This window comes from Phyllobates terribilis, unplaced genomic scaffold, assembly GCF_046119375.1.
Source record: "Phyllobates terribilis strain yellow unplaced genomic scaffold, ASM4611937v1 Scaffold_2__4_contigs__length_985480577, whole genome shotgun sequence".
In the NCBI taxonomy this organism is placed as follows: Eukaryota; Metazoa; Chordata; class Amphibia; order Anura; family Dendrobatidae; genus Phyllobates; species Phyllobates terribilis.
The window spans coordinates 313,153,450-313,165,762 of NW_027362762.1; the positions used below are offsets into that span (position 1 = coordinate 313,153,450).

At 39.2% G+C, this 12,313-nt stretch overlaps 1 protein-coding gene across 3 annotated transcripts in view; it reads left to right on the plus strand.

Annotated features, from left to right (window-relative positions):
* The window catches only part of MYO16 (myosin XVI), a 904,557-nt gene that overhangs the window by 24,854 nt on the left and 867,390 nt on the right, over nt 1-12,313 (plus strand). Inside the window, exon 1 of one of the 3 annotated variants that reach the window (XM_073664257.1) lies at nt 11,086-11,150. The exons of the other annotated variants lie outside the window; for them this stretch is intronic. The gene's annotated coding sequence lies outside the window, so the exon portion shown is untranslated. Of the gene's footprint in view, nt 1-11,085; nt 11,151-12,313 lie in introns of those variants that run through there. 3 annotated transcript variants of the gene reach the window in all.

Sequence of the window (12,313 nt, forward strand, 5' to 3'; positions counted from 1 at the left end):
CTCAATGGGTAGAGGAAAGAAAGGGTGAGTAGTGTTTATGTCAGTTTGTGATCACATCAGTTGTTTCTAAATGATTTTTTCAAAAGCTTAATAAACTCTTTATTATATCCTGAAGCCTCAATTATAATGCAGCTTAATGTAAAATATGTGTGACGTCAAACCTTCTCTCACTGCAGTCACTGTATTGCTCCATGCTAAGCTTGTAATACACTGCTATTTTTTGGTAACCTATCATTTGCAGTAAGCATTACAAACTGTTATTGTTTATATTTTGCATTCATCCCTGCAAAAGTCCTGTGGTTCCTCTGCCTTTTCCTTTTTTGCTGCTTTAGGCTTGCAATGTCTTTGTCAGCCTTTCTAGTTTTGTGGCTTCCAATGTGACCAAGTCCTCCCCCTTCTATGTGCCCTCCGGTTTGCTGAGCCAATGCTCTGGGTCATTGTGTTCAGCCTGAACTTCAATTTTATGGATAATCCTCCCTAGAGATGAGTGGATGAGGCAAAATTTGAATTTGCGTTTTCACATGTTTTTTCCTGGAAATTTGAAGTTATTCTCCGCGAATCAAAGTTTTCTGGAAAAAAAACTCACTAACAGGCAAATTTTTTATACTGTCCCTCATTATGCTCTGGTGTCTATAGACCCAGAGCATAATAAATGTAATATGTAAAAAATAATAAAAATCCTTATACTCCACTCACTGCTAGCCTTTCTCAGTTTGCTTAATACTTTGGGCATGATAAAGTGAGGAAAAGTTCAAGGAGATTTTCAAGTTCTGGCAGAGCCAACTTCGCAGCTGATGGAAGTCCTGAAAAGGGAACAAAGATAGACATCTTGGAGAAGCAGTCTGCTACAACCTAGATAGTAGCAAACCCATACACCATGGGAAGATCAGTAGCAAAGTCTGTACAAATGTCAGCCTAAGGCTCTTATGGAATAGGAAAAGGTTGAGGGGGACTGAGATGCTTGACATGAGGGTTTGAACTGCGCACATGGAGCCAAAATGTAATGGAATTCATGTATCTTGCACTCAATTTGGACCATTAGTAGAAACAAAAAGAGTTGAGCAGTTCATTTAACTTCTGGGCAACTGAAGAGGAGGGAAGAATGGAACTAAGCTATGACTTAACTTCTGAGTCCTTTTGAAACTAGAGAACGTCCTTTAGGTGGAGATTTGAAAGAAGAGATGGCAGCAAGGATACTTTCAGATACAAATACATGTTGGTGCATCTCCAGAGGTACCAGAGTGATCAAAGCATCTGGATAGGGCATCATCATTTTTACGACGAAGATGCTTGCACCAGCCTGAGATGACATTTTTTGCATGAATCCCCTTTCCAGGTTTTCGTTAATATGAGCATATATGGCCTCAGTCTCTGGAAGATATAGAGGATGAACTCTTCCTCTGGGTAATTCTGTACCTGGGACAAGGGGAATGGATCAGTTATATAGCCAATAAGGAGGTAGCATCTTGGCACTCTGATTAGAAAAGACGTTTGAAAAGTCCACATAGGAGGCAGGTAAATTGAATGCAGAATAGTTTCAGGAAACAAGAATGCATCATAGAGAGTGCATCATAGGATCGTCATGCGATGTTACTCTGTTATATCTTTATTGTTTATACATGTCCCCTCTGAATTGTAAAGTGCTGCGGAATATGTTGGAGCTGTAGAAATATAATTATTATTGTTATTATTACATGAGCTAAGAGACCTCCACGGCTTGAATGAGCTCCCGTTGGCTCACAGCAAGTTGCAAATCCAGTCCATTCAAATCATCTGTATCCCACGGCAATGGTGTTGTAGTTACTCCACCTTTGGAATCCATGGTCTTTTTATTCTATTAAGCTCACTTGATGAGGTGGATCCATAAAGCTGCAGGTCAGGGAGGACACACTTACACAGGGTGTTGGACAAAAGGCTGGAGGGCACATCTAAATGTGAGTACTTGGAAATACTGGAAGTCATAGAATCGGGGAGAAGGGGGGAGGCAGACGAAGAAGTAAACTGCAAGTCCAAAGTCAGAGGAGATTTTTAAGATTGAATGCAAAATATGAACAGAGTCCAATGATAGTTCATGATACCTACTGCAACCCATTGGTTAACCAGGAGGAAGCAAGCAAAGGGTTAAATAGCAGGTACGTGAGTATGCAGGGACCACAGGAGTTTTGTAAAGATGAGTGCACAATGTGAATGGATGGTGGAGCACTCTAAACAACAACTAAACCCAAGAGTCTCAATACTAAGTTTCAGGTGTGTGCCAAACCGGGCCTAAAGAGGCCTAGAGAGATGATGTCATAGAGTCATGCCAGGCAACTTGTAAAAGCAGTCATGGAGCTCAGTAAAAGGCAGTGGCCATAGGCAAAGTGAGCGGATCCTGGCCCAACCTTAATAAGGATAAAACAGTATGGCTCTTTGAAGAAGAAGAAAAAAAAAATGAAAGTGGACAAATTAAAATAGTCTGCATCCTAAAGGGTAACTGACATTTCAGGTGTACTTGCAGCAGAATGTCTGTGTCTGCCTCTCGCTCTTCCCTCTTCATAGAATTGTAGGAGTACCAGCTGCCATGCGATATCTCAGTAATGAGAGAGTCTGTATTCCTGTATTCACAGAAAACAGATTTTACTCATGAATTTAGACTATTGAGAATGAATGATCAGGCCAGGAGGAGAAGGAAGCAGATTTCTCTGATATGATATATTGTGTTATCCTATCACAACTAGGTGTATACTCTGATAATATCACAACCACATAACAGTGCATTCTATTTACTATTCACACCTCAATCATCTGATCATACTTTTATTAAGGTCCTACTATGTGTTTGTGATCGCTGAATAATGTAGCGGAAGCTTGACTTCAAGATAAACAGTAACTTTATGTATGTTTGATACATTTGTTTTATAAACTGAAAATGTAAAAGACGACTTAGGACCCCCCTCCTCTCCTCATATATTCAATCTCCCTAGGTGGCATCAGATTCGCTGGCATCTGTTTTGACATGAGATGTTTTCCTGAGATATACACAGTCATTACATGCAGAATTTGATCATTTTAGCTTTTAATACCTTATGTGCTCCATAGATACATGAATAGGCTCTTTAAAGTTTTATGTGTTCATACCTTATCTCTAATATGTTATACTGATGTTCTATATAGGAGTATATATAATGTATGAAACTTCATAAATAAATACAGTATTCTGTATCCATAAGGCTGGAGTCTTTGTAGTTTTGAAACAATATGTAATGATTAGGGATGAGCGAGCATGCTTGGATATGGAGTTATCCGAGTGGGCTCGGATTTGGATAGAGGAGACGGCGTGCTCGAGTCAAATGCTCGGGTAGCCGCGGCCGCATGTATTGTGACTGATTGCATGTTTAGCGGCAGTGTATCATCCACGATACATGTGGCTGCAGCTACCCAAACATTTGACTCAAGCACGCCGACTCCTCTATCCAAATATATGATGAATACAGATATAAATAAATTACTAACATACCTTCTTGGTATCCAATATGTATTTTGCTCAGAAATTGCAGAAAAATAACCTTTACTAAAACTGCATGTGTAAATTGGGCCTTGGAGTTTCCCATAGGCAGCCTAATTACCAACCTCGGCCTGCCAGTCTTGAATTACAGTAGGGAAATGTTCTTTGCTCAAATTCAAATAGCAGTAAATCTATGAACATGTGTGGTAACAGATGTCCAAATTTATTAACGTGAAAAGAAAGTTGTTGTTTTTTCTGATTATGTGGACCAAGCAAACAAATTTTAATAATCTGAAACGAAAAAAAAAACAGATTTATTTTGATGGATTTAGAAATATACTGTTATAATCCTAAACTCTTTATGCCATTTTCCGTTGCTTGAAAAAACAGATAATTTGTACTTGAACAACGTTTGTTGCATAGTTTATACTTTTAAAGAGGTTGTTTAGGCTTGGGCCAAATGCCTGCAGTCACTTTATGTTACTGAAGACTGATGAATCTTAACAGCGTGCAGTATGGATGCAGTCACAATTTTCCTGTGTTGCGGGTGGAGTCCTCGTGTATGCATACTTGTGGTAACGTGCCAACTAGACGTGTCCAGCTTTTCTCAATTCACTTCCATGGAGACAAGTCGAATGCGTCTAGTTGACATGTGACCACAAGTATGCAAATCGCATGCATGCAATCATGTGAATGCCATCTAACACCAAGAATACGGGGGGACTGTAACAGCAGGCGCAACTTGTGCTATAATAAATCAGCAGTCTAATGTAACATATAATGACTGCAGATTTTTGTATAAGCCTGGACAACCCTTTTAACATATTAAATAGGTTATTCAATATTTAAAAAGTGTGTACAAATGGATAAATTGTAGTAAGTCACTTGTCACCAATGTATGTAGCTGGAATCCCTCTGTAAGCCAGTCTCATATACAATCATATGACCATGCAACTGGTGTTTATATTCCGCTTGTATGACATCATGTACTGTGAACATGTTATTCCCCCTTCCCTGTAGTTCTAGATGTAACTAAACACATCACATGCCAATTATCCCCATTGTTTCTTGGCTGCTCCCTCTCTTTGTCGCTATAGGAATTGTGTTTCACATCCTCAGCAGCCGATAATGCAGAAGCAGTAAACAAAAGAAGAGCAGACATAAAGTAATGACAGTAATATCTTACAAGTTGTAATAGAGGTGAATGTAGGCAACTGTAGTCTTTTACATTGGTAATCCCACACATACAAGCCCTAGCACCATTAAAAGTAAGGTCCATCACAGAGCTAGAGAATCCTTTGTTATTAGCTCATCATCAAGGGAATGGGCCATGAAACAGGGGAACAAATTGAGCTGCAGAAGCTTCTTTAAGTGTCATAGTGTTACCATAGGAGATCAGGCTGCTGGTGTGACACAAGTCACTACTCACGGACAGGTTGTGAGGCAAAGAAGTCAGACATTCCGGGGTCAGTATCAAGAGAGCACGTAGTAAACTAAGGGAAAAGATGAAGGTGTGAATCAGGTCACAGTCCGGGGTCAGAATACCAGAGAAATAGCGGATCTAAGCAAAGGGGTAATAACAAACAGGAAGTCAGAACACGGTCCGAAGGTCAGGCACCAGTAGATCAGAACTCACAGCACAGGAATTAGGCAAACACACACCAGAGAGCAGAAGCTTTTGACTGAAAGTGATCTGGGCAAGACAGCTCACCTAAATAGCAGGGCAATTACTAAGAACAGGGAGCACCTGGAGAAATCTTTGCACCTCTCAGTCTCAGATAGGTCAACTGAACTGTCAATGAAAGCACCAACAGCCCAGCATGCCCAAGCACAGGATAGGATGACAGAGCTGTCCATCACTGAGTCCCAGACACTCTGAGAGGAGGAATCGTGACCATTGATCAGGATAACAAAGAGCAAGACTATCAGTAATAGTTTCTTGTAATTTGAGCTTCAGTCCTTTCTCATTTCAAGATCCCTGCTTGCTTGCAGTGATTTGAAAAATTCTTGGGCATGTTTGGAAGCAGAAATTTGTTCTTGCCTAGTGCAGCTTAGACAGATTTAATTTGTAAAATGTATCCTCATACATGAAAACTATAAACTTAGGATCCAGGACAAGAGAGATTTGTGCTGTGGCTGGGTTTAGCTCATGGAGGATTTGCTATCCCTTTACCGATACATCAAAACAAACCCAGCCACTGCGTGAGCAAACAGAGGACAGGAAATCTAACACCGTTTTCTTACAGTATGTTTCCATCTACCAAAAAGCATGGTGTTAGTGAAAGACAGATATCTATAGAATAAATGTATTTGTAATTTAGATAAAATTTTAAAATGACGGAACGGAATTTTCATATCACTGTGCCATGAATATAAATTACCGTAACTGGAAAATGTATTTAGAGGAAAATGAATACCATGTCATGTGGAAAATTCACCTTGATCAGTTCTCACTGTCATAGGGCCACGAGTATTGAGTTCTACTCCTGCATTTGATTGCAATTTTCTTTAATGTTTTTTTAATCCAAGGCAGCTTTGAATCAAATATAATATGTACAATTATTACATTTTTAACTGCAGTAGATTTGTTGCAGTATTTTGAACAGCAAAAAAAAAAATCTTGTTTTCCTTTGGCAAGGATAATACATGAAATATAGTTTCTAACAGCCTTTTTATCACAAGAAGTGCTGGGCAGTATTGTATATGGCAAGTGTAGATTACAGGATCCACAACTGTCTATAGTAGGGGACCCAAACTTGGCTGTGTAAATGGGCCACACATAGAAAAAAAATTGAAGGGCGGCATTCATTTATGTTGTTCTCATTGACACCTTTTTTTCTATTCTGCAATGCATATGATCACTTTTTATTACATTTTATATGTGTCAGTGTAATGAAAAAGCTCCATTCTTTGAGTGTGTTTTTTTTTTATTTTTACTGTGTTCATTGTATCGATTAAGGTACAGTTACAGTGTACTTTTTTATTTACTTTTGTTTTTATATAAAACAGAAATTTTTGTGGCAAAATATTTTTCTATACTTAATTTAGATTTTTTTTAAACTTTTTTTAACTTACGACTGTTTGCGGGAAGTCATCTCCTGCTGCTGTCGGGAAGGGGATAATAAATCCTCCTCTCCATATCCAACTACCACCAGTGATCCACCAGTGTGGGAAAGAAGTGCTTCTGCTCTGACACACTGTGCTCTGGTGTGATGTCATTAAGTGACGCTGGCGTGTTCCTTCTTCAGCCTGCCCTTTGCTATCCCAAGGATGCCATGGAAGATCTGATGCCCCATGGGCCACAGGTGAAATCCTCAAGGGATGTCAAGGTAGCCACAGATGAGAGCCTCAATGGCCGCATGTTTGAGACCCCTAGATTAGTTTGTCTTTTATCTGTCTGGTTATATTGTTTACCCTAAAATAAGTACTTGGATTTTTTAAGAGAATTAGTGGATTGTAGTACCAAAGCACAGTATCCATTTGCATGGGCAAATTTCATCCCAATAAGTACTGATTGTTAATATAACAAGTCGATCAGTGCTCATTGAAAGATCCTTTTACATGAGGCAATATAAACTGTACAGAGCAATCGGTAACACTATTATTCTCTCCCAATATAGCATGCATATTGTTGACTGCACCCCCCATGATGAATGTGCTGTCAACAACAATGATACATGGACCCAAATAAATGATCCAGAGAGCCAACGAATGATCGGTGTCGTGTTTTTACGTGACAGTAATCGGGAACAAGCGTCCTTATTAAAGCTTATTCTAGGCAATTCACCTGTGTGAAGGGGCCTATATTCATTGTGGAAGAGAAAGAAATGGAAAAGCGCGCTGTGTTAAGGACCAAATGAAACAGTTAAAAATGAGAACGGCCAAGGGGCCACTCAACTACTGGAGTTGTGCACCCCTGCACAATCCCGGTGACTGCCTGGAAATTGAGGGCTGGTAACTCTCGCCACACAATGCGTACCGGTGCTCCCACCGCGTGCTGTAGACCGCTGTCTTTAACCGCTGCTTTCGGGTTGCTGGTCGCAGACCACGTGACTAGCTGCAGACCACGAGGCTGAGTGTGCGTCACCACAGGTCCTTTAGAATTAGGGAGGGAAACTCCGGTGCTGCCGGTCCTCAAAAGATTAGGTGGGGAGTTATGGGGATGATTTGATAAGTGGTCAGTCACTGCTCCTGCCGCTAACCCTCTGAGAGGGAATGGAATTAGCACGCCTTAATAAACATAGACATAACATCCGAATAGGTTATCAACTACATAGTGTATCCAAACATTTTAGTATTGTCCATCAGAAGGATCCAGGATCTATGAGGGTACAATTATTGATTATGTACCAGGTACTGTTCCGGATCGATTGGCAAGTCTAATTAATAAGGAGAGTTTTGGGATTTTTAAACTTGGCACATTAGCCCCTGAAGGTTTGAATTTGGCCCTTGAAAATGTGGTTAGTTCCTAATGACTCCCTCTTCCCTCTTCTCCCAGACTCATTGGTGATTTTGTCCTTCAATTTCCCCCTTTTTATCATCATTGTTATATTTGGAATGTGTCATATATAATATTTCATCATTGTATGTTTAATATTGTATTTTTATTAATATGTATTGCTATATTCCACGACTTATCTACTTTGTTCTTTGATTCTGAACTCATGTGATTGTTGTCCATGTGCTCACATGAGAAGTACTTGCACACTGGCACATGAAGGGTTCTCAGAACCCATGATTAACTAATTAGCTTGTGAACCAATCATTGTGAAACTTCGCCTATAAATGTATCTCTTGTGTTCATATCCTTGTACCACCTGATGAAGATTGTTTGGCTATCGAAACGTGTTGTGGAGAGGGCTTATTAAATGGTTTTTAGCCCCAATCATGCCTTCTAGTGATCAATCCAGCGCTCCATAGACCGCTTTTGTTTTTTTATACTTTGCTATATTCATTGTGGAAAACAGATGACCAAGGGGTGTGATAATTACAATGTTCAACTATATGAGTGGACAGAACAGTCTTTTCACACCTTCTGCCTTGATAAGTGGGCCACTTCTACACCTGGAGTAAGGAAGGTGTCATCATCATCATCACAGATGGCAATTCATTACAGTTCTAGCAGTGAGAGATGGTCAATACATTGAACAAGCTCAAGAGGGGTCTAGATTTCTTTCTTGCAAAAAATATGGAGTTTTTTTGCCTTTCTGTGGATTAATAAAAGTTGGATGTGATAAAGTTGAAAAGAAACACTATAGTCCATCAAGCAAGTTGTGCCAGGTATTACTCATGTTTCATGACTCTAAGATAACGTACAGTTGAACTGAATGTTTTTATGAATGCAGGTCCCACCTTTCCAAAGTATCCTGGGCGTTCTCTTCACCTTTTATTTTTTCTTCATCAAAATGTTCATCAGGGTCATACTACATTACATACAATATGGCACTCTATAACATATTCTTCTCAAGAACCTCTCTATTAGATTTTGTAACAAGGTTCTAACTATTTATATCTAACCCGCCACACCAGCATTATAGATGTTGACACTGTTCTTGAACGTTGCCCTTCAGTCTCATATAGTGCTCTATATTGTCCAACTTTTTCCATATTAGCAAGCTAATTTTCTATGAAGTTATGTTAAGAATTTGCCGAAAACTTGAAAAACAGCTTTAAACTATAATTACTATTCCACTAAATGTCCCTTCATATGTTGGCGTGAATTTCCCTGACAAAAACAAGATTTATTTATCAGGCTTCCAGTTTGTATAGTATGTTTCATCTCTGTAGAACCAGAAGTTTCACTGCTGTCAAGCTCAATAATGGGCACATTTACATTCCATGCCTCTCCAGCATTCAATGGTCCCTCTTCCTGAACTGCTGTTGAAGTATGAAGATGTTTCACAATAGGATCACATCAGTTTGAAAAAATGATTTTTGAATGGGCTTTTTCTGAAAGGTCATCACAGTGGTTGTCTAATAAAGAAAACTTATTTTCATATACCCCAATGAGGAATTCTGGCCAGAATTGAGGGCAAATTCAAAGATCCTCTCTCGCTCTGGAGGACTTGTTCTGCTCTGCTTTATTCATTGATTGAAAGTGAATCTGTCAGCAGGTTTTGCTAACTCATCTGCGAGCTGCTTGATATAGGAAAAGAGACCCTGAATCCAATGATGCATCACTTAGTTTACTGGGACCAGCAATTGTGATACAATCAGATTTAGCATGAAGTAGAGCTGAGAAAGCTAACCCCGCCCCCACTAGGCTCTCTATACACATTGTCTATTGAGAGTGAGCTGCCTATCACAGGAGGGGGCGTGGTCAGATGAGTGCTCATGTGCCAGCTAGTCACAGCAATGATAATGTCCTGGGGATAAAATCTTCAATGTAAGTAAACAGCACACAGCTTGATAAGTGACACATTGATGATTTCTGTGTTTTAACCCCTACCTCATGCTGTCATCAGATTACATAGCTAAAACCTGCTGACGGATTCCCTTTAAAGAGTAACTGTTGTTTTAATTTTTACTTCATAACTCAATAGTATATATGAAAATACCCGACTTTGTAATATGCCTGGTCAGTGAAATCTGCTTCTTTCTGGTCCTGAAAAGATCTTTTACGCTCATTTCATGGGAAAATCTGAAAAATCTGACTTAAGTGATGACAGATTTTCCCATTACTGGGATAGGAGATGACAGTTGGTGCTTTTAAAATTCCATAGAGAGGGGAGAAGGAGGAGCTAGAAGCAGACACACATTTTACTGCAGAGTTCTCCTTAAATCACAGTTGCAGTTCTCCATAGAACTTTATGAGCACCTCATCTCCTATCTCAGTAATGAGAAAATCTTTAGACACTGAAGACATATTATACCTGTAAATTGAGAATTTTGAGAATGAATGATCAGTTCAGAAGAAGAAAGAAGCAGATCTCTCTGATAAGATATATTACAAAGTTGCTTATTTTTACGTGCACTGTTGATTTCTGAAATAAAAATGAAAACAACTGTCTTTATCATAGTCTCAGGGTAATGGTAAATTTCCCCAGTAATGATGGTGCTGCAGGGAAATTGAACATTTCCTGATAGGTTTTCCCACAGACAACAATTGATCTCTGGTGGTCCCAGCAGCAGGAGCAGGACAACACTTTGTGATCAGCTTATAGTCCAGGGAACCCTGTGATATTAGGATTTCCCATAGCAGAGAACCCCTTTAATTCATTCTATTCTACTGCTAATGTTTGAAAATAGCAAGAAATTGAAACAGAAATGAAATACCAGTTCTGCTTCCATCCTCTGTGCGTCGGACGCTTGTGGGGATTTTCAGTAACACATTTGAACTATCAAATACAACATTTGCGTTTAGGATAATTTTTATGAGAGTGCTGATGTCTTCTTCTTAGTCTATATTTCTTGAGATGAATCCAAATTAAGGGGATTCACACAAAGGGAAACATTGCCTTTGATGTGGTGTGAAAAAAAACTGACATCTGTTCACCATACATTAGGATGTAAGCAGCATTGCGCCACGTTACCTCAGTTGCCATAGTGATAACAAAACCAATGAAGGAACCACATAAGGAATGAGTGAGGTGAGTAAGTGTGAAATTGATTCAGTTGTACACAGGAATATGTGGAAGTGATTATTTTTTGCAGGATGCAATTTCTGGTAGGGAACATCATTTCTATTTATTAATGTTATCACCACTCTGCATATTTCCCCATGATCACAAAAATCCATTTTACTTCTGTGTAAATGTTCTTTTTATTTACTATGATGTTTGACTTTTCTCGTTCCCGTGATTTTATAATGTGTGCTCCATGCGACGTAGGCGATCTGTACTTGCTTTAGATTAACCCATTTCTCCATACGCACAGTTGTTGAACATTCGATGCTGGATATGATGTTCTCTAGGGTGCGGATTTAGCCACCGGACTTTCTATTTATCTGTCTATTAACTGACAATTGGATTGATACTATTCTAGAGTCCATATAATGTTAACGTTTTGATCCTAGTTTTGTTTTCAGCGTTTGAAATTTCATTATATAATTGATATATCCAGTAGGTCAGGACTAATTTGTAAAAACCTGTTCCTAAATAAGTAGTATAACTGCACGACATAAAGAGAGGGGCACCTTAAAGGGAATCTGTCATCAGGTTTTTGCTACCTCATCTGAGAGCAGCATAATGTAGGGAAAGAGACCCTGATTCCAGCGATGTCACTTTTCTGGGTGCAGCCGTTGTGCATTAATAAGAGTTTTCTCTGCTGTAGATGTAGCAGAAGGCTAACCTCTCCAACATCATTGATTAGCAGCTTTATGTATACACATGTATGTAGACAGTAAGCTGTTAATCAGTGTTTGGAGCCTGGTTGGACCAGGAGGCACCATGCAGCTAGTCTGGCTGTGATAATCTCCCGCTGATAAAACATTGTATTGAAACTACAGCACACAGCTTAGTAAGTGACACATCCCTGAAATCAGTGTCTCAGCCCCTACCTCATGATGTTCTCAGATTATATAGCAAACATACTGACAGATTCCCTGTAAGGTTGCATTCACACGATGCGGCTGTGTTGTGTTTTCTTCCCACAACGTGTAAATGCAAGCTAGGAATGGGAATCATATGATTTAAATGAATTTCTTTTTTCATATCGTTAAGGTTAGGCTCAGACAACAGAATTTTTTAATACTTTAATTTTATATATTATTAAACATTGCATGTCCATCGTTGACTTTCATTATAAGATTAAAAATAAAGCATTAAATGCAAAGTGCATCTATAGAGCTGGCGCTGCACTGGAGATGGCAACCAAGGAGACAGCTCAAAT